This window comes from Arvicanthis niloticus, chromosome 19 (genome assembly GCF_011762505.2).
Source record: "Arvicanthis niloticus isolate mArvNil1 chromosome 19, mArvNil1.pat.X, whole genome shotgun sequence".
NCBI lineage: Eukaryota > Metazoa > Chordata > Mammalia > Rodentia > Muridae > Arvicanthis > Arvicanthis niloticus.
The window spans coordinates 17,889,267-17,910,975 of record NC_047676.1 but is presented as its reverse complement, the minus strand read 5'-3'; the positions used below and the strand labels follow the sequence as shown (position 1 = coordinate 17,910,975).

The 21,709-nt window shown below is 32.8% G+C and overlaps 1 protein-coding gene and 1 non-coding gene across 2 annotated transcripts in view; both read left to right on the top strand.

Annotated features, from left to right (window-relative positions):
* Cdh12 (cadherin 12) overlaps positions 1-21,709 on the top strand; it is a 1,002,120-nt gene that overhangs the window by 408,247 nt on the left and 572,164 nt on the right. The gene's annotated exons all lie outside the window — the stretch shown is intronic.
* On the top strand, positions 16,995-17,126 carry LOC117724082 (small nucleolar RNA SNORA17). The gene has a single exon (XR_004608770.1). It is a non-coding gene; the product is annotated as a small nucleolar RNA SNORA17 (small nucleolar RNA).

Below are 21,709 nucleotides of genomic sequence, written 5' to 3'. Positions count from 1 at the left end.
AATATCTACACAATATTTGTTTTGTTTATGTTATACTAAATTCCTATCTTTAACCATTTTGAGCTGTTTTTAAACAAATAAATCATAAGTAACATGCCTCTGTTTATATGTACCAAAACAATTCTGTATGTAACTATAATGAAGAAAAATAAAACTCAGGTTTACTTAATGTTCATTCACTTGAAATTTTTACCTTCTTAGAGTCTTGGGCAAGATTGTTTCCTGCACTAATTAAAACATCAAAAGGTTGGGAAAATCTTAGGCACAGCAGGAAGGAACAGGCAAATATTATTAAAAATGAAAAGGCAAACATATAGCAAGATATACAGAAATAAAGATCTTGCAAAACAGAAATATGGAGGAAGAACAGAATTCGTGTTCTTCCCATCAAAGGATAGGACATTTTAAAAACTATTTTTGGTGCCCTGGAATGGTCCCCTTCTCTTGGTTTGGTTGGTCACCTCAAATAATGAAAACAAAATTGATAGTTCCACAGCTTACAGTAAACATGTTCAAGAATGGCCTTCATCATGTCAAAAAATCTGAACATCTCAGCATTTGTCTTTGGTCAAGAGATTGAGGAAGAAGCTGGAAGTTTGCCAATAATCTGTATCCATATTCACTGTCTTTATATCTGTCTATCAGGGAGTCTATCATCCTAGATATAATTCACTTCAAGTGTTTTAAAATGGAAAAGCCTTAAAATTAAGGCTTTTGAAGTCCTTTAATTTAATGAAACAAAAATCTGTATTTAAGGATTGAAAATAATGTATTAAATATTAAATTATAGAGACTTATCTAGCACATGTCACTAACTATATTGACATGTTTCTTACATACTACAAAACATATATTATTTATAGTAATACACATTTAGAATTAATTTCATACAATCTAACTTTAGGAATATGTTTTGAGATAAATATTTCTCTAACTTTGAAAACAAAATTGTAATAATTAAATAAATGTGCTGGGATACACAAATATTTACAAGAATATTTTGTAGTAGACAAAGTAATCAAGCAGTGACTAGGGGGCTCACTATGTGTGGTTTCTTTCTTTAGGTCTTGCAAGGAAAAAACAAACAAACAAAAACCAAACCAAAACAACAACAAAAGACAAATGGCCAAGGTTTTTATGAATCAACCTCATCTATGCTGTCCTTGTTCACAAAGGTGTGCCTACCTGTAGTTTGCTAACACACACAAAACTGAAGAATATATTTCTAAAGCATCTTTAGGGCAGAGTGATGTGCGATTCCTCAAAAAGCATCTATAGGCTAAGCAGGAAAATTGTTAATATTTTACCTGACGACAAAGAGGAACTTCCATTTTTTCAAATAATCTAGAGACTGAATTAGTTGAGACTATCCTGTCTCACGTAAGTTGATTTGGCAGAATCATAATTGCCTTAATGAGAGGGCAATAAAGGCATTGAAGCCAGTCAGGCACAATCGTGCAAAGATGGATAATAAATGGGTGTGTTAGGCACCCATAAGCAGAGGGCCAGAGGCTTATGGGAAAGGCACTAAATCTCAGCTCTTTAAGACCTTCAAAAGAAAAACAGTAGTGCTGAAAGTGAGGTTTTAGTTCAGTGAAACTGACTTTGGGATGCTGTAGTCAGATATAGCAAATGTCAGGGGAGTTCTGCAACTTTAAGAACTATGATGGTAGCATAAAGAAGCTAAGACACATATAGGTAAGCATTTACCCAGATCAAGGAGTAGGCAGAAAAGTATAAGTTTTCAATTTTATAGGGATAGTAGCTATGAAATGTGCAAATGCTGTTTTCAGCTTATTGTTTCTGTAGTCATCATGTTTAGATAACTCATAAGGCATCTTTCAATTCACTTCATATTTCAAATTTATGATCATCTCTACTACACATACATTATGTTTTCATATTCTAAATGGATCTTTATAACACTGTATAGTACATGGAGGAACCTTCCTGAAACAATATATAGAATGGGTAGTTTAATGACATACTAGTATATGAATTCTTTAATCCTTGCAATATATTAATTTTCAAAGAACTTACTCTTAATGGTTAAGAGTAAACACGGGACTGAAGATATCAAACATGAATCTTAGCTTCATGACAGTGGGTTGGCAAATGGAAGGATTATCAAAATAAGAATAATACAAATAATTATGAATCAGTGTTATTACTATCAATTATGCTATTTTAAAGGTGACAGCTTGAAATGTAAATAAAAATAATGCAAAAATGCTTATGTCTTATAGAGAAACCCATTATTTGTTTTTAATTGGTAACCTGTATTTATATTCTCTATTTCCTAACTATGGTTCTCCATCTTCAAACTCCATTCACAACCTCTCTACCTATACCCCCATCCTAATCCACACCCTACCTCGATTTCTTTGCTTTAGATGAATACCAGAACATGTTCTTTGATATAGAGAAGCTTACTGTCCATCTGAAGCAAGACATCACTGTATTCATAGTAAATTTATAATTGTACTCAGTACTTTAAAATAAAAAGTTTTTAACTCTTCCATGAATATTTTCATGTTCAGTGCACCCCTCCCAACACATTTTTAGATTAAATAAATTGTTGCATTTTCACCTGATACATGCACATAAAATTGTGCCTTGATATTTAAAAATACTACACAAATATTCCCTGTTATGGGTCAGTTTTCATCATGTATAAAATATTAAAATATCTCTGTATATCTAGCAAAGTTTCTCAAGTTATTCTTTATAAACTAAAATATTTAACTCTTCCGTTTGTTGAAATATATTCTTTTTCTCATAGAATATATTCTAATCCTACTTTTCTCTCCCTCTATTATGCTCATTTCCTCCCTATGGTTTTTTCCTTTCAGATACACTACATTTCTGTGTCTTATTTAAAAAAAATATAGATAAATGTCTAAGGAATAATAATAGAATATAAGAAATAAATTATAATAAGGTAAAACAAAACTATATCAGAGTTGTGTAAGACAAATAAGCAGAAGAAAAAGTCAAAGAGAAGGCACAAGAATCAGAGACCCATTTATTTATATAATCAGGAATTCCATAAAAACAACAAACCAGAAGTGATAACATATACTATGAGGTCTGGTGCAGACCTGTGCAGGCCCTATGTTGGCCTTCTTCATCTCTGTGAGTTCATGTAAACTATAATCATATTAATTTACAGAGTCTGGATTATACATAAGCTATCAGTTTTGTTTTTGGGTAAGATAAATATTACTTTCTGATTTTTTAAGTTCAATTGAGTTTAATCTTATTCATTTAAATGGTTGTTTACATTAACCTGATAATATTGTTGATTTAGTTACCTAATTCAATTTCAGAATTCATAGCAAATTTTGTAACCCACCTCTTTATTTATTTTATTTTCAATGATGTAATTAACTTGATGTATAGATTACATTGTGTATGTATACATGGTTCATATCAAAGCACTTGTCTTAATTAAGTTTTATCAAAAAGAAGTTTATTCTCTCTGTCTCTCTGCGCCTCTGTGTGTGTGTGTGTGTTTGTGTATGTGTGTGCTGTATGCTTCTGTGTGAGTATGAGGTATATATTGAGTCTTTTATTCCTATTTTTTACTTCATGAACTTTGAGACTGAGCCCCTGAGTGACCCCTTATCATGCATATTGATTGGACTGTGAGGGCTAGAGAGCCACCTTTCTCTGTGTCCCTTTATTCAGCGTGTGTGTGTGTGTGTGTGTGTGTGTGTGTGTGTTGCCATCTCTGGCTTTTTGTCTGTATAATTGGGACCCTTCTGTACTGTTTTATGCTGGGATAGAGTATAGTTAGTCCCAGAAATAACCTGAATTTGTATTGTGTCTCACAAACACAGAGAAATAAGATACCACTGTCATTTCATCATTTCTACTCTGTTACTTTTATGTTATATACTAATTTTACTAATTTTAAGTTTGCTTTTAAAACAATTTTCCATTCTCACTTCAAAATCAAAATGGTAATTAAGAATTCCATGTTATATAATGTAATAATTTTATTTCTATACCTGATAATTTTTCCATGCTAATCAGATAAGAAAGACACCATTCAATTGTTCTATTTTTAATTTAGAATATTTATTGCAAATCTAATGCAGTGATTGTTGGACATATAAGAGTTTAAAATTGGAGATCTGTAGAGTGCAAATAAGGCCTTAAATTGTTAAATATACTTATTTAACTCTAATTTAAAGAGATAACAAAAACACTGAACAATAATCATATTTAAAAGTGGATATAAATACAAAAGTCCAAGGTTGTGATTCAGGTGAAGACTTTTTATTAATTTTTTAGCTAATGATGCCACCTCTTTGAGTAGGAATAAATTCATAATTTAATCACATCTCATTACATAAGAGATACAAATTCCATGATAAACTGTGCAATGTGATTAATTTGCAATAAGTAATCCATTATCTGTTCTCCTGTTTTGACATTGCACACAGTGATGCCAGTAATGTCACTGAGACTTATTCAGTTTAAGTTGTGATAAGTGCACTGGAACAAACCCAAAAGTTCAATGACAGTGTTTGAAAGTGTGCATCAGAACAGGTGAGAAAAAATGGAACCAAGTTTCACTGAGAATGAAGGTGAAGACAATTCTACATGAAACTGTTCACACCAAAGTTACTGCCAAGTTTGACAGTGCTATAGACACAAAAAAGATTTTAGTACGCATCAAAATTCTGGGATAAAATTTCAACACAATCTTCTTCCTTCCAATAGGAACTGAAGCATCCTCACTTGGCAGTTCTGCCTGCTAACTTTCTCAAGTTCTGTGGATTGTATCCTAGGTATTCTATACGTTTTTGTCTAACATCCACTTATTAGGGAATGCATATGATACATGCCATTTTGGGTCTGAGTTATCTCACTCAAGATAATATTTTCTAGTTCCATCCATTTTCCTGCAAAACTCAGGAGGCAGAAGGAGGGAGGGATTTGAATGAGAGAGTGGAGGGTGAGGGAAAAAGGGGGACATGGTCAAGAATGGGAGTGGAGGAGAAGACAGAGGAGAAGCCCTGAGAATCAACAGAATGAATGGAATTATGCAACCTCAAGGATTGGGATATGGGGAGGACCCTCTAAATAGTACCAGAGACCTCAAAGAGGAGAGACTCTCAAGACTCAAAGGGACAGACCTTAGATGAATTCCCAACAATAACGAGGAGGAACTTGTACAGTGTACTTCTGGTAGAAAGATAGGGCATCAAGTGTAGGGATGGGGTTGACATCCCTCAGACAAAAATACTGACCCAGAATTGTTCTTGTCTAAAAGAAATGCAGGGATAAAAATAAAAAACAGACTGAGGGAAAGGGGGGTCAATGACCAGCACAACTTGGAATCCATCTCAAAGAGGAGGCTCCAAGGCCTTACACTATTACTGATGCTATGGTCTGCTTACAGACAGGAGCCAACATGAGTAGTCCTTTGGGAGACTAAAGAAGCACCTGACTGAGAGAGATATAGATACTTACACCCAACCATTGGTCTAAAGTTGAGGACCCCTGTGGTTGAGTTAGAGAAAGGCTGGAAGAAGCTGAGGAGAGCAACACTATAGAAAGACCAGCAGTCTCAATTAACCCGGACCCCTGAAGTCTCTCAGACACTGAGCCACCAACCAGGCAGCATAAATAAGCTAGTCCTAGACCCCTGACACATTTATAGCAGAGGATTGGCTGGTCTGGCCTCGGTAGGAGAAGAGGTGCCTAACCATTGAGAGACTTGAGGTCCCAGGAGTCAGGTGAGGCTGGGTGGGTGGGGTGAACATTATCTTGGAGATGGGGGAAACTATGGGAGGGGAAAACTAGGAGGCAGGCAATAGCTGGACTATAAAAATAAAAGTAAAAATAATAAGAAAAAAATAACACTAGAAATTAAGGTATCATCAATACAAATCATGTTCTATTAGTAAATCTGTGATGATGAAAAATTCCTTGGTGTACAAATAGGTTTGAAAGATATGTACTTATAAAAAGTTATGAGTTATAAGATATTTTAGGGCAACACATATTTGAAGTACAAATATTGGAAACCTGACAACTTTGATACCTTGTGTTGTAGTAAGTTGAATGTACATATTTAAAAGATCACAAAGAAATTATAGAATAATTTTATTTGCAATTTTAACAACAATTTGGAAACTGGTAGTCATAGATTTATTTTTTAAAGACATGGACCAATGTATTAATTTTGAAATGTTGATAAGAAATAAATGAAACAAAAGGTAGTAGGTTTTTTTCATATTCTTTAATTTGTAGAATTATAATCAATTAAGTAGCATAATTCGACTGAGAGACAGAGTCATGAAAATAAATTAATCTCTGTACCTTAAAATACATTATTTTAGGTTGTACAATGGGATTGGGAAATAGATAACGATTAATTACAAATGGCTTTAAGAAATAGCAGTCAGAAACTCTATGAGATTTTCAGATATATTATAAGACATAAGAACATGAAAAGAAATGTTTGTGTTGTTTTGATGGGTGATTAACTTAGTAGAGAAGAATAGATGTAAAAGGTTTAGATATTAGGTTGATGGACTGTGTTTTTTCATGATTTACTTAAGACTTCAGTGATTTTCAATGAAAACATCTATTAAGTCAATACAAGAAAAAAAACCATTATATCTTGAAGGGAAACTAAATTTGAGGAATAATTTTGACTCACAGAAGAAAATGTAGCAGCTCTTGGTATACAAGAAGTTCTAAGATATCCAACTCCTAATGACTTTAGGGACAAACATCTTCCTGTAATTCAAGTCATTAGTGTATTGTTCACATCACATAGTGTTCAATTTCTACTTACCATGACTGCATGTAGTAAAAGGAGCACTCTTTATGTATATTTGTAGTTAACTCCTAGTGTCTCTACCCTTGAATACCCAAATTTTCTGAAAATAATAAGTATGTGCACATATAACTTTTTGTGTTATAATTTGTTCTCACTTTGAAAAATTATTATTTTACTTACTGTATAATATTAGGCATATTATTTATGAGGTACCCATTCTGGTTTCCAAGGTTCATACCTTGTGTAATATTCTAGTAGGGTATTTTCATATCTATCCTGCATGGATTCATCAATTGCTTCTGATAACAATATTCAAATACATGCTCTTAACGGTGTGAAAGTGGTGAATACAGTACTCTACCTACTATGACTCTACTTTTTATACAATGGCCAACATTACTCATTCTGTTGACTGTAACTGTGAATCTGATCACTAACTACTTTTCTCTCTCTCCATTTCTTTTTCTATTCAATATCTCAATACTGAATTTCCTTGTAAAAGTACTTTATTTTATTATTTGTGCAGTTGTTAAATGAAGACGATGAATGATTACTTGTTAACGTTGTGATGACACAAAGTATGTTTTTAGTATAATTTCATATACTGTTTTATGTTTTCAGAGTTTATATCTTAATCACCTAACTTATGTTAACAATATGCTTAATTACCATTTATGTGTCTATTGACTTCACTGCATTAAGAATTTCTTAAATAATATCCATTTTTAATTAAACCAATATTTAAAATACAGTTAATTGTGTACTTACTAGGTCCTAAATGAAAAGATGTATTTAACAGTAGAGTTGAACAATAACAAATAAACTATGAAAGTATTTTATTAAATTAAATTTTGTTAGGTAAAGTACATGTATAAATGTTGGGGGAGAAACAATCTTGTGTAATAAAATATGAAGCATATTTTTTTAAATAGCAATTCCAATTAGTCCATTGAAATATATGTGAAACTTTGATCATCATTTTGATATAATATTTAATTAATGTATATTTTTAATGATATGTGCTACTTAAAACCAAATCAAAATTTAGATATAAACTAAAGTATATATTGATTATACTTCAGTGAGAATCAGGAATATTTGGAAAAATTAGTAAAAGTTTTTACGCCTATAATTTATCTTCTAAAAAATGTCATTTATATGAGGATTTTATTTATTTTCATAGTTATAGATCTTAAATATGTTTTTATAATAACTAATATAGTTTATAAGTAAGCACTTCTAGCTTGCCTAGAAAATAAGAAAATAAGCATAATTTCTAGTTTAAATTTTTCTAAACAAGAAGTGAAAATAACTATAGAAAATCATATTTACCTTTGACTAACTTTTGTAAGATTTTGAAAATCAAAAGATAGAATCGAATATCCTATGGGATTATAGAGAAAAATAAATGCTTATTACATACTGTATTTTCATAGATGTGTAAAAATACAGGAAAGCTTCTATGTGCTTTAAAGTTTTACTTCATGGTGTTATCAAATTATTCTGACACGAGGGACATGGAAGGCAGCAACATTTATGGTGTAAATAAACAATATAATTAAAAATTAGGAAAATAAAAAAGTTCTATTCTTCAGTAGAAATACTATAACAACACTGGTAAATAGTAATGTTATTGAAACAAAGGAATCAGTCCTAAATAAAGGCAGTATCAGAAGTTGTGTATGAGAAGAAAATACTTAAGAACACCGTTTCTTTTGTTTGTTTGTGTGTTTTTTAATTTTGTTTTTTTACACTCCAGATTTTATTCCCGTCCTGGTTGGTTCATCCTCTGACTGTTCCCCATCCCATACCTCCTCCCTGCCCCCTGACTCCACGAAGATGTCCAAAGCCCCAACCATACCCCAAAAGACCTCTAAAATCCCTGGGGCCTCCTGTCTCTTGGGTGTCGGGTACATCTTCTCTGAATGAACCCAGACCTGGTAGTCCTCTGCTATATATGTGTTGGTGGCCTCATATCAGCTGGTGTATGCTGCCTGGTTGGTAATCAGGTGTCTGAGAGATCTCGAGGGTCCATATTAATTGAGACTGCTGGTCCTCCTACATGATCGCCCTCCAACTCAGCTTCTTCCAGCTTTTTCCTAATTCAACCACAGGGGTCAGAAGCTGCTGATCATTGGTTAGGTGCAAATATCAGCATTTGACTCTTTCAGCTGCTTGGTAGGTCTTCTGGAGTGCAATCACCATAGATCTCTTTTTGTCAGCACTCCATAGCCTCATAATAGTTCAGGCCTTGGGACTACCCCTTAAGCTGGATCTCCCTTTGGGCCTGTAGCTAGACCACCTTTTCCTCAGGCTCCTCTCCATTTCCATCTCTGCAGATCTTTCAGACAGGAACAATTACGGGTCAGAGTTTTTTTGATGCCCTGTTTTTCTGCTCGAGGTGGGCTCTACAAGTTCCCTCTCCCTATTATAGGGCATTTCCCCTAAGTCCCTCCCTTTGAGTCCTAAGAGTATCTCACCTCTCAGGTCTATGGTACATTCTGGAGGGTCCCATCAACCACCTACCCGAGGTTGCCTTTTTCCATTCTTTCTGCTAGCACCCAGGGCTTAATCTTTTTCCGCACCCAATAAAGAACACTGTTTTCAAATTTATTTATTTAAATATCCTTTATAAGATAAAGTTTGTGTATGTTTTCCCATTCCCATTTACTCCTAGAACATAACAATCATATTTTCTTTCTCAGTCTCTCTATTCCTTCATACCCCCTCTTTCTCAACAAAATGTATATCAACAACAATGAGGCAAAAATAAACCTAAGAGACCACAGAGAGAAAATCAAGGCCCTTTAAACATCTCACAATAACTTTAAAAAAACCACAAAGACCCACAACTAGACAGTGTTCAGAGAGTGATTTCCTCTGGAGTGCTCAGTCCTCAATGGGTTATCTTTATTATATACATTACGCACACCCATTGCCAAGACTCAGGAATCTAGAAAGAACAGAATGTGGTAAGAGTAGAAGAGCAAAGGTGATGGATGACTCCAAGGAAATATTGTCTGCCAGATTAAAAAGGACTGATGTCTATATAAACCCAAGAAGACTGACAAGACTCACAAGATCTAATCAAGTTCAAAATAGACAAAATCCCAGCACAGAGAAGGGGTCCTGGACACAAAGTTCCATTCCTAACTATAATATTCTTGTAATTGATAACTCGTAGCAAACAGAAAATTATGAATATAAATATAGTAAATAATTTACAAAAGTAAAAGCAACTGATAAATTTTAAACTATATAAATATAAAGAGAAATAGTCCATATTTTCTTTCTTCTCAAGAACATTGCAAATATAGAAGTCTATTTCAATTTAAAGTGATTTTGTTTATTAACATAAATAGGGCAAACCTTGATCTGCCTGATGAAAGTTTAAATTTTACTGTCTTTAATGTAAAGGAACATCAACAACACACTGTGAAGAAACCTCTGAGGAATGTTAAACTTTCAGGGAGTTTGACAGGAGGTACTTTCCAACCATAACAAGGACATCATTTCTAATTTTAGAATCTTGGCAAATGAGAACAAACTGAAATCATTAGTGGTTAGGCCATGGTATAGTACTTGCTGTTTGTTCCAGTTAAGACAACTAATGGCTAGGTAACAGTTTGTTGCAGCAGATTTGTACTTGATTTTCAACAACTAAAGTAATCCAGGGAAAGACTTAAGAAGGAAATTCTAAAACAATAGCTTCAAAACACTGGATAATTAAAACAATTCTCATGATTTTTGCATCTTACTCTACAAAGCATTCAAGTGAGATCTCCCAATACTTCTGATACTTGTCATCTTTTTATTTACTTTCTTAGATGTGAATGAGATAGCCACATTTTTCCTACTTTACAAAAGATAGATCATGGACCTTTTATCTCTTTTTTTCCCCCTAATTTTTTGCATGTACCTGGTAGTCAGAGAAATTCTCTGGGGTTCAAGTTGTCCTCGTCATTTCTGGAAGGCATTACTAATTTAAATAGCTACAGTTTCTAGAGCATGCAAAGCACAGACCATACTCCAGTGGGTGATTGCTTCTAACAAACAGATTTAGCAGAAAACCACCCCCTCACTATAATTACCAGTTCTACAAGTATTTCCTCAAGTAGTAAATACTCTTGAAAACATATAACAAAGGAAATGGAAAACTAATCTTCCTTAAAATAAATAGCAAACCTTTAACTGTTCTGCTTCACTGCATCAGTTCTGCAGTCGATTTCCATCATTCTCATTCACTCTTTAGTAGTCCGCACTAATTGCATTCTCTTTATTTCTTGTGTAAACAAGATAGAGCTTCGAAGGAGCTGATTTATTGTAGAGAACTGAACAAGTTCTTCAGTATCAAAGAATTTTAAAATGTGAGATTATCAGATAAGGCATTTTTTTTTTACATAACTTAATGTGAAATGGAGTCTGGTATAGAGTACTTACAATGAAGTGTTTGAACTTAATACAGTTTCTTAAAAGGTCTTAATACATTGTTCCAATGAATTCATGTTGAGTCTATGGAAAATTTACTGAGACAAAACAAAAACAAACAAACAAACAAACAAACAAAAACAATATTGAATTAGAATATGTTGCAATGGATATGGGAAATAATGTTGTAAAGGAGAGATGTAAATGGAAAAAAGAAAACTGGCAGAATAGAACAATATGCTTCAAATTAGATAAAGTAATTTTTTTCAAGTTAATTTTCTCCAGAGGTTGATTTTCTAACAAGTTTTCAAGAAGAACATTGAATATTGATTGATCTGATAGTGCTTAGAAATAAGTCAGTAGTTTCAGAAATGTATAGTATCGATGATTTACATGAAGACTGGAGTGAGATAGCTTTGCTCTCGAATTTCAATCAAAATGTTATATGAAAGAAAATGGAGTAAGGCTGGTTTAGTATAAATCTTAGAGTATTGAAGAGCATATGATTTGATTTGAAATAATTAGACTCATCCACATATTTATAAAGCAAGCTATTCTCTTGGGTTAATATGGAATGCCATTAGTCTATTATGTAAGAATGTTAGAAAAAGAACTGAACATACTTAAACTCAATAATAGTACTCAGATGAGTATCCAGCTTCTGCTGGTCCCTGCAAGTTGGACTGGCAATAAACCTACTTATATCTACATCTACTTCTTTATGTTTTAATGTTTTATTCAGGACCCATAATAAAATAACCAGTCACCCTCTCTGAAATTTCTCCTCGAAATCTCTCTCCCCATCCATGTGTGTTTGTGTGTATGTGTGTATGTTTATCTGTCTCTCTTACTCCTCTTTATTTCCTTTTCCCTTGTCTCTCTCCTTTTTTTGTCTCCTCTCTCTCCCTCTCTTTGTCTCTATGTCATTTTCTTCTCCCTCTCCTATTATTCTCTCTCTCTTTCCTCTCATCTCCTCTTCTCCTGTCTCTCACTCTCTCTTCCCTTTCCCCCCCTCCCTCTCCCACTCCCCTTCCTTCCCTCCCTCCCTCTCTCTTGACTGTCACTCTCCTCTTCTTTCTCTCACTCTTCTTTCTTTCCCACTCTCTCTCTTCCCTCTCCCTCCCTTCTCTTTCTCCTCAATATTTGATTAACTTGTATCAGATAAATTTTCTGCAGACAATACTTTTGCAGGCTAGTATATATACACTCACACACATAAATTCAGCTGAATGATCAAGGGTATTTTTCAATGAAACCAGTTTTTATTTCTAAAATAAGATTATTATTAACCTTACCAATGCTTTTTGATAATTAAAAATGGCATATAATTTTTTTATGATAAATGAACTGTCAGAAAACTCAACACTGTAAACACATTCAATTTGATTAAACCATTCTCCATGTGTTTCAGAGAGATAATGACTTATTTTGAACTACATTTCTATATGTATATTTATGATTTTTTGATAAATACACTATAGTAAAACTATACATTGGCATGGCCTTGTTTGCACAAATCGGAAAATAATGGAATATTATAAAAGTCTATTTAAAAAATATGAAAAACTCTTATTTTCCAAATCAGTTACAAATTCAATAACTAAAGAATGAGAAACTATGCAAATTCAGAAATTTTATAACATAATTTGATTCTGCAATTTCATTGGTAACTATTTTGTAATACAAACATACATAGATATATCTATATTGTATCCAGATGTAGTTATAGATATAGATATAATATGACATATAGTTAGTAATCTTAGTGAGCTACATGTTTAGAAATGGAAGAATAGCTATTCAAACATATTTGTAATTATTCCATTACAAATTTAAAAATAAATTTTTATGAAAAATACATGGCATAAAATGTTATCCAACCACCAATTCTTAATATAACTTAACAAATACTATTTAGTACCTCTTAAATTTTAGTTGTTTATTATTTTAAGGATATAATGAAGAAATTTTCTAATCCTTTTTTTGATTTCTTAAATCAATGTATTAATTACTCCATCAAAAACTGACAGAGGAATAATTTTTTTTAAAAAAATCATTCTCATCAATTCTTTTGCACAGGTCTGACTGTGTTTAATAATTCATGAATATATGAATAGAATCACTCATTAAAATCAATTCCAATTAATTCTCACTTCATATTTTCTTTATATTTTACCATTAAAAGTTCTGGGTTCTATTATTATTATTCTTTTGCCATTGACAGAATTTGGATTTAGTTTGTTCTTGCTTTCACAACTTTATGACTTGCACAACAAATAATTTGTTTGTATTCCTTTTGAATATTTAATTTAATTTTCTATAGCAAAAACATATGTGGGTATACATATGTATATGCATAATGTACAAATTAGCTTTATCCTTAGATGGTTCCTTTGTTCATATGATGATACTTTTGTCAGATTCTGGCCTAACTTTCCTTTGTGTTTCAAAGCTAGTTCTTTCCCTGTTCTTGGACCCATATGTAGGCTGACCATAGCCATGTTCAGCTTATACATTCCATACATTCCATATATCCCCCTCCTTTATTTGTGTCTCCTGAGAAACCTTAAGATGTCTCTATTATCTCTCCATTTGCTTGCATAAAACCCAATATAGTATATCTCTTTTTTTGAGCATAATGTGTTTTAAGAGAATAATCATGTTCAAACTTAGCATCATAGTTGTTATTAGAATGATAGGGGGTTCTTTTGCCTGCCTCTTTTACTACGAGTATTCCAATTTATATGTCAATTTTTATTCAGCCCATGTGATATTGTTAATGATACTTTAAATCATTATTATCATATTACAAAGTAATAATAATATTTTACACTCTAAGAATTCTCACTGAATATCAGTATCTAATATAATACTTACTTCCCTATCCTGAGAGTAGGGGTAAATGGCTCAAATATTGTTCTCCAGAACATTGCCACTTCAGTTCAAAACCTTTAGCACATCTTACTCCAGTCAGTCACTTACAATGATGGGAGACATTAGTAGGTTTACATGATTAGTAGGTTTACATGTCTTATTAATATCTAAGATTACTTTTAACTTTAGAAATAAGATTGCATAGTATATTAAAGTGGCAGAAGTTCATTTTGGCCATTGCCATAAGATTTTATTACAAGAGGAGAGGAATGTGAGTTTCATATTATGTGATTATTTTATTCTAATCTATAAAGTATGATAATCTAAACCAAATAAATGTCACCCTTAGCTTTGAAAAATAGGTCAATTTTCAGCCAATATTAAATTAGGGTGGAATACAAAGAAGTAGTATATAGGGTACCTTCTCTATTATTATATTGTCATGGTCTCTTCTTTTATAAAACCATATAATTTTATACATGAACCAAGACCAGAGGCTTGTTATGGAACACAGTGTGTTCATCAGAAAAGCAGAATGTAAAGCATGTAGGAGAGGAGATCAAAAAATATATAAATTTATAGGTGTTAAAGGCTTATGAGTCACACACACACACACACACACACACACACACACACACACACACAATTTTCTTCTAAGATCATAAGTGTCGAGTATACTTCAACCATTTGAGACCTTAACTGAAAGGTTCTCATTCAAGTCTTTTATTTCCCATTGGGAATAAAATGCATAGCATCTTTGTAGCAAATCTTTATGAATGTCTATCTGTACTTGAGCAGCTTTTGGCAAATTCCCGCTATTATATTAAACTCAATATCCTGTGTATCAGCACACAATATTCCAGGTGTGTTAATTGAGAGATGTTAAGACTAGTTTAGCAATTTTCACTTCGGTGGCAGACATAAATTTACATCAGCATCCACATCATACATCAGAACAATTTTATTGCAATTGTAAACATAATCTATATGATATATAAACATGAATATTGTACAAGTGAAATACATATAATAATGGTATTATTTGTGCAAAAATAATGTATATAAGACACAATTTGTATCCTGCAGTATTTTTAAAACTAAATAATATTTTTTAGATTCCTTCTTTTTCATGTCATAAGAAACTGAAGTATTTCAAATAACATTATTTTGAGTTGTACTAAACTGCACATTGACTATTTCAGTTATGAGGTTAACTATTTGAAAATACTCAGTAAGAAAAAAGAAGAAACACATTGAATCTTTCTGGATTGGGTTTTTCTTTTTTGCCACACTGTGAGCATTAATTTTTATAGATATTGTGTCTGACAATATGTGTAATTTCTTTTGATCAAGTATTTACCTTTGTTATCAGTATATGAAAAGCAAAAATCACATTATTCTGCTATGAATTTTGCCTATTGGTGGCATCTAACTTAATACAACATACCCTGACCAATTTATCAACATGGTAAAGGTTAAACACTCTGTGACATCTCAAAACACAAGCTGATAATGGGCATAAATAGAGGTAAATTTCATAAGGTATTGCAGTGAATAAGGGAATGTAAACTTGTCTCATCAGACACTGTCATTCACAATGTTAACCAATCAGACCCACCCCCCCCCAAAAAAAAACCAACCAAACAAAAAAGAAACAACCAACAAACAAATGAAAAGTCCTGCCCTTAAATTAATGGAAAAACCCTTATATTTTTAATCTTTTCAATACTTTGAAGACTGGAACACTTCATAAAAATAAACCAAGGTATATATAGATCAGCAGGATAATGTTGCAGAGAATGTATGTTGTACCCTTATGGCGAGAAACAAAAAAACTAACACTTTAATTAGACTAAGGCTATGTGTTATTATTGTTAGGGCACAAGAACCTAGAGTTAGTTCCTGTATCACAGAGAAACACAGGGAGGATGGATGAGGAAGAGGATCAGGAAGAGAGGGAGGGAGAAAGGTGATGAGTGAGATGAGCAGCAAGTTAATTGGAGAGGAATAACATTCAGAATTAGGAGATAGTTTAGTAATTTAAAGAATGAATAATATTTATATTGAATAGCAATGATAGTGTGAAGGAAAAAAGGAAAAGTAGGTGCTGATGTACTGGGCACATGATATATATTTAGTCACACCTTAAGAGCTGCTGACAGATGAGTAGATCGAGAGTTATACTTTAAGGATTAATGTGATTCTCACTCACATACACAATCCTAAGAGCATACACTATGAAGAAAGTGGGAAATCCTTTCCTTGTAGTTCACTGAAATGCCAGTGGCTCATGCAAGAACAGCCTCTTAGCTGATGGATAGAGGATTATATTGATTTACAGTTCCACTAACAGATGCAGGTTAGATTCATTTCTTTCTAGCAGTAGCTAACAAAATAAAAATAAGATGAGGCAAAGTTTTTAATTTCATATTTTCCCAGTAAATTCTAGCAGCTAGGCATAAATAAAATTCTTAACATTTACTCTGATTTATGTTCATTTGTATTTATATATTTATGTTTTTCTTCTCTGTATGCATTTGTGTAAATATTTTGCTACACTTTCTCAAGACAAAGTTTGTTATGTATCTTATGTCTTTATTGTACAGATTCTTTCAAATATATCATAGTTTCTGTAATGGTGTTTTACAAAGAGCTATCTTTGAATGATCCACACTAAAAAATGAATGGGACATTTGTGTATATTATCTCACACTCGTCTATTCTAATTTTATAGATTTATTCTCTGAATATCTTCCAAACATACATTTCGGTATCATTGTGTTAGTATATAAATGTCTTTATTTTAGTCCGTTGCAACTGAGTGGAAAGAATGTTATTGTTGTTTATCTCACTGTTATTCAGCTTTTTTCTTTTATAATAAACACTTGAACCTGGCCATAGAGGTGTCCCAGGTGTGGCTGCAATGTAACATGTGCATCCTTAGGTGACAGAGAATAAATAGGCTATATCTATGCTCAATGTTCTGACCTGTGAACATCTGAATAATTAGTAGTCCAACATTCCTTGGAAAAATCTAGCCAAGGATGACCACCAGTCCAGTGACTCATAGGCCTGGAGGGGACAGACCATGCCAGAGATGACCCCTGCCTGGAGCACAGCCTTCCTGAGATCACTACCAAGACAAGTCCAGACAATCAGAAACTCAGGACACAAGTAAGTGGCACCACTACAAGTAGCGAGTAAGTGGTAGAGATATTGAAGTGAATGAGAAACAGCAGCATGACATATGGGCATAATGAAAAGAGGCAGCAATGGAGACTTGATAGTGAGGAGCATCCTGATATGAGCAGCTTGTGATGCCGTCTGCATCTGTTAGTGTGAGGTTACCAAGCTATAGGGCAGCTTCAAGGGAAAGCGGAAATGGGTAGGCTTGGGGTGCATGAGGTGAAGTTCACAAAAATCCAATCTTTTTAAAAAAATATCTCAACACCTGAGACAAAATGAATTTTTCAGACGAAAGGTTTAAGTTGCTTCAGAGTTGTAGAGAGGTTAGTCCATATCCACAGACCCTCCTTGTAAATCATTATTATAAATATTTCAGTAAATTTACTTGACAGCTCTATATCTTTAACTGACTCTAGTTCTCAATAACTGCCCAGAGAAACCGAGGTTATTTAAAACTTTACCTCAATACATGAGCAATTAAATGATCTATCTTTATTTTCTGTCTATTTCTCAGCCCCATCCTGTGATAAATTCATATTATTATTGATCTGGCACTTTGGGCTTCAGGTGTGTTTCTATGATCTCTCTCTCTCTCTCTCTCTCTCTCTCTCTCTCTCTCTCTCTCTCTCTCTCTCTCTTTCTCTTTCTCTCTCTCTCTCAATCTCTCTCTCTCTCTCTTTCTTATGGCTCCAAATCCGTCATCCTCTTCCTGATCTGAATCCTCTTCTCTCCCCTCTCTTCTTTCTCTGGTTTGCAGAGATCCTGCCTTACTTTCTATTCTTTCAAGCCATTGGGAGATCAGCATTTATTGACCTGGGAGAGAATAAATGGTAAGAACTGTTTACACAAACTTGAGACAGGATATCCTTGACATAAGCATTGCAATACCATGTTGCGATTAAAATAATATATGAAGGCAGAGAAATCAGCATTTGAATAACACAAGGGTAAACATTACACATCGTCCACAAGTATCATGCCTACACTTTCTATCTGGGATTTTGGTAGCACAAGAGTGGATGACAAATGATGCCCATTCTCTTTATGACTGGATGCAAATAATAAGAAGAAGAGGGATGAGGAAGTGCTCCATGTTATGTACAATCACAAAGTGCCTCATCTGGGAAATTTCCTCAATATCTAAACATGCTCTGCTTCATGCCTGAGCACTTAATACATGAAGAATCATAGCAGTCTCAGAGGGAAAAAATAATTACATTGAGGCAACTTAAACATTTTCTCATATTAATGTGCCACTATGATATGCATTTTGGAGTACAGTATATACATTGTAGCATTATAACTATTGACTTTACATTGAATGTGTAGCCTTAATTATGTTTATCTCTGTACATTGGAGTATAGGAAGTTTGCTGAAATGACAAGATCCGGTGCTGAGAGAAGACTCCCATATTTTCCATTAGCATTCTGCTTCATTTATGGCCCCAATTTTTGTCTTTAATAATAATAACAAAGGCAAAGGATATAGAAAAAACAATTGATTTTAAATATAGCTGACAAAACGAATGAAATGGTAACTGACACTTTATTAGTAGAGTTTATGATCTGCAGCTGAAACATATGTATGAAGAAATCTGAATTCAGCATTGTCTTTGCTTTCTTTCGTGATGTACCACCACCAGATTGATTGGTGTGACAAGGCTGACTTCATTCTATCAGAACTAAGTCATGTGACTCATTAAAAATAGATTTATCACTTTTTAACCTTCTATTGCCTCTTATAACAATAATATTTTATCTCATGCAAACATGCTCAGGATTTAAATTATTTATTTTAATAGCATTTCTATTTTTGGAATTTGGCTTGTTGGGGGGGGTGTCATACATGAACTGGTAAAATACATGAGATTTCAAGAGGTCTTAAAAACACAACAACTAATGTTGGAAAAGGTTAATTTTGTATCAATTGTATAAAGGTGAGAACATTTTAGAAGAATAGTTTATATGTACCTTTAGTATATTGTGATCAATTAACTAAGAAAGTATGGGTATAAGTTCTGGCTAAATCATATACAGTAAATAGAGTTTGCTCAGACTCTCATATGATTTTGACAGAGTATAGTGTGATCAAGTAGAATTAACTTTAAAATATTTCTCATGGTTAACTTTTATTTTCACATTGAATATTTTATAACAGACAATTTTTATAACACAACTACAAGCTGCTAATAGTACACAGGATACACATAGCACTACTGGCATTCTTGGATATATGTCTTTAATTGCAAATGGTGTTTCCTCAAACATGTGCTTCTTTCATAAGTATTCTCTACTTACTCGTTTCTACAAGCATCGTGCTGTACGATAGATCATGTTAAAGGTTAGTCATTATTTTGATGCATGAGCTTCATTTTACTGGTTAGAAAGCCATTGCTGCTATAGATGTTTTTAATCAAATGCATAACTTAGGCAAATGTGTAAAATTGTTTATCTATGTATTAATACTGTTTTGATGATGTTTCCCTTACAAGCTAACAAGAATTGAAAAGTAGAGTGATTCTAGCCAAGATATATAGATCAAAGTTTATAAAGCCATAAAATGACCACTGAAGTTGCTAATATGTAAAATTGTACTAGTTTTATGTTATACTAAATTTTTTTAAAAAGGAGATCTGAGATTTTTAATTTTAAGAACTCTACTGTAACCTACAGTCTCTTAAAAACTGTAGATGCAGAATATCAAATATTTCCTCAACTCAAGACAAAGGTTTAAGTTTCCAAATTGTAACATTAATAACTAATCATGTAAATACATTCACCTGTAGAAGTGGGGAGAAGTGAATATATACAAACATACACAGACATAAACACATACAGAAAGACACACAAACAGAGATTTTTCCAAGGTTTACTATTGGATATATTACACAATACATCTAATGAATCAGTGTTTCGGGAAAAGACGATTATTTACATCACATTTAAAGTTCTTTAACCATTAAATCCTCTCCTATAAGAAATTCATGCTAGTATATAAAATAAGATAGTCAAATATTATATTATTACATTATATTTAAAATATAAATTAATTTGTAGAAACCATTTTTCTTTGTGATTGGGGATTTATTTTATTTTATTTGTTTGGTCCTATTTGAGTTTGTTTTAATTTTATTTTACATTATTTTAGGTTTGTAGATGACTCTTTGTCTTATAATGAGACAGAAAGCAAAGATGTGATTATGAGTGGAATGAGGACAGGTGAGGAGAATCTATGAGAAGTTGGGGACAGGAAACTCATAATTAGCATAGATAGTATTAAAAATGTGGTTTAATACAAAACAGAAAAGATACATATGTCATAAATAGACATATTTAGAATTTTTAAATGCTAAACCAATGTACCTGAATGAAGAGGTCAGTCAATAAGCAAGTTTCATTTTGTTTTCTAACAACTGGTTATGACTGAGTTAAACAGATGCAAAACATATTCTTGTCTTCTAATTGAATGGTAAATGCTACCTCTTTGGCTTCTTCTTAAGGATACATAAGAAACACATTCTATAGCAATCTCTTCATTCAGCAGTGATTCTGGGCTTCAGACTCTATGCCCTTAATCCCTTACTGGGAAGCCATATCTGTACTAGTAGTCATGTGGTACCTTTCTCCTTTTCATCATTCCTCTTTCCTCTCTGACCAAGAAGATGGTGTTTCTTATGAGACTTCTTAGAAATACCTAAGGGTTATTTTTCACAAGACTATCAACATAGTGAAAAAAAGAATTAATGTTCAGTTTCAGACTGATCCTTTCTCTATTTTCAATATCCTAGTGGGTTGCTTGCAATTAGAGATCACATATTTTATCTACTTAACTGTACATTGAGTATCTACCCCCTAAATCCTGCTAAAGTCTGTATTTATAATATTTAATCTGTTTAATATCCTAATTTTAACATCATTTACTCTTGATTATATTGATATCTTCTACCTCATCAAATAATAGTTCATATTTACTAGATTTAGATATGCAAATTTGGGGAAGTAGAAACAGTGTTTCATATTGTAGCCAAGGTTCCAGTGGAACACATGAATATCCTCCTTTTTGTGTCCTCTCAATTATAAGGATTACAAGTGTGGGCTCACATGAAATATCAGTTGAGTTTATCACTTCAGACTGAGGCAGGAACATTCTGATTGTTAAAGCAAGTCTATGGATACCATGCCTAATTGATGATAAAGTGTGAGAATCTCTCTGGTCAGGAAAAAGTAAGTTCAGAACTTTGTAGATGATTGTATTTAGCAAGAAGTACTGATTATTTAACAAGCAAAAACTCGATGTAGTAGGCTTATCCAAAACTTTTTACATGTATAGTGGGTTTTCTTATACAATATCACATTTTAAACTATCTCTTATGTAAAATCTTCTCAACATAAAAATGAATATTATTTTTGCAGTTACAA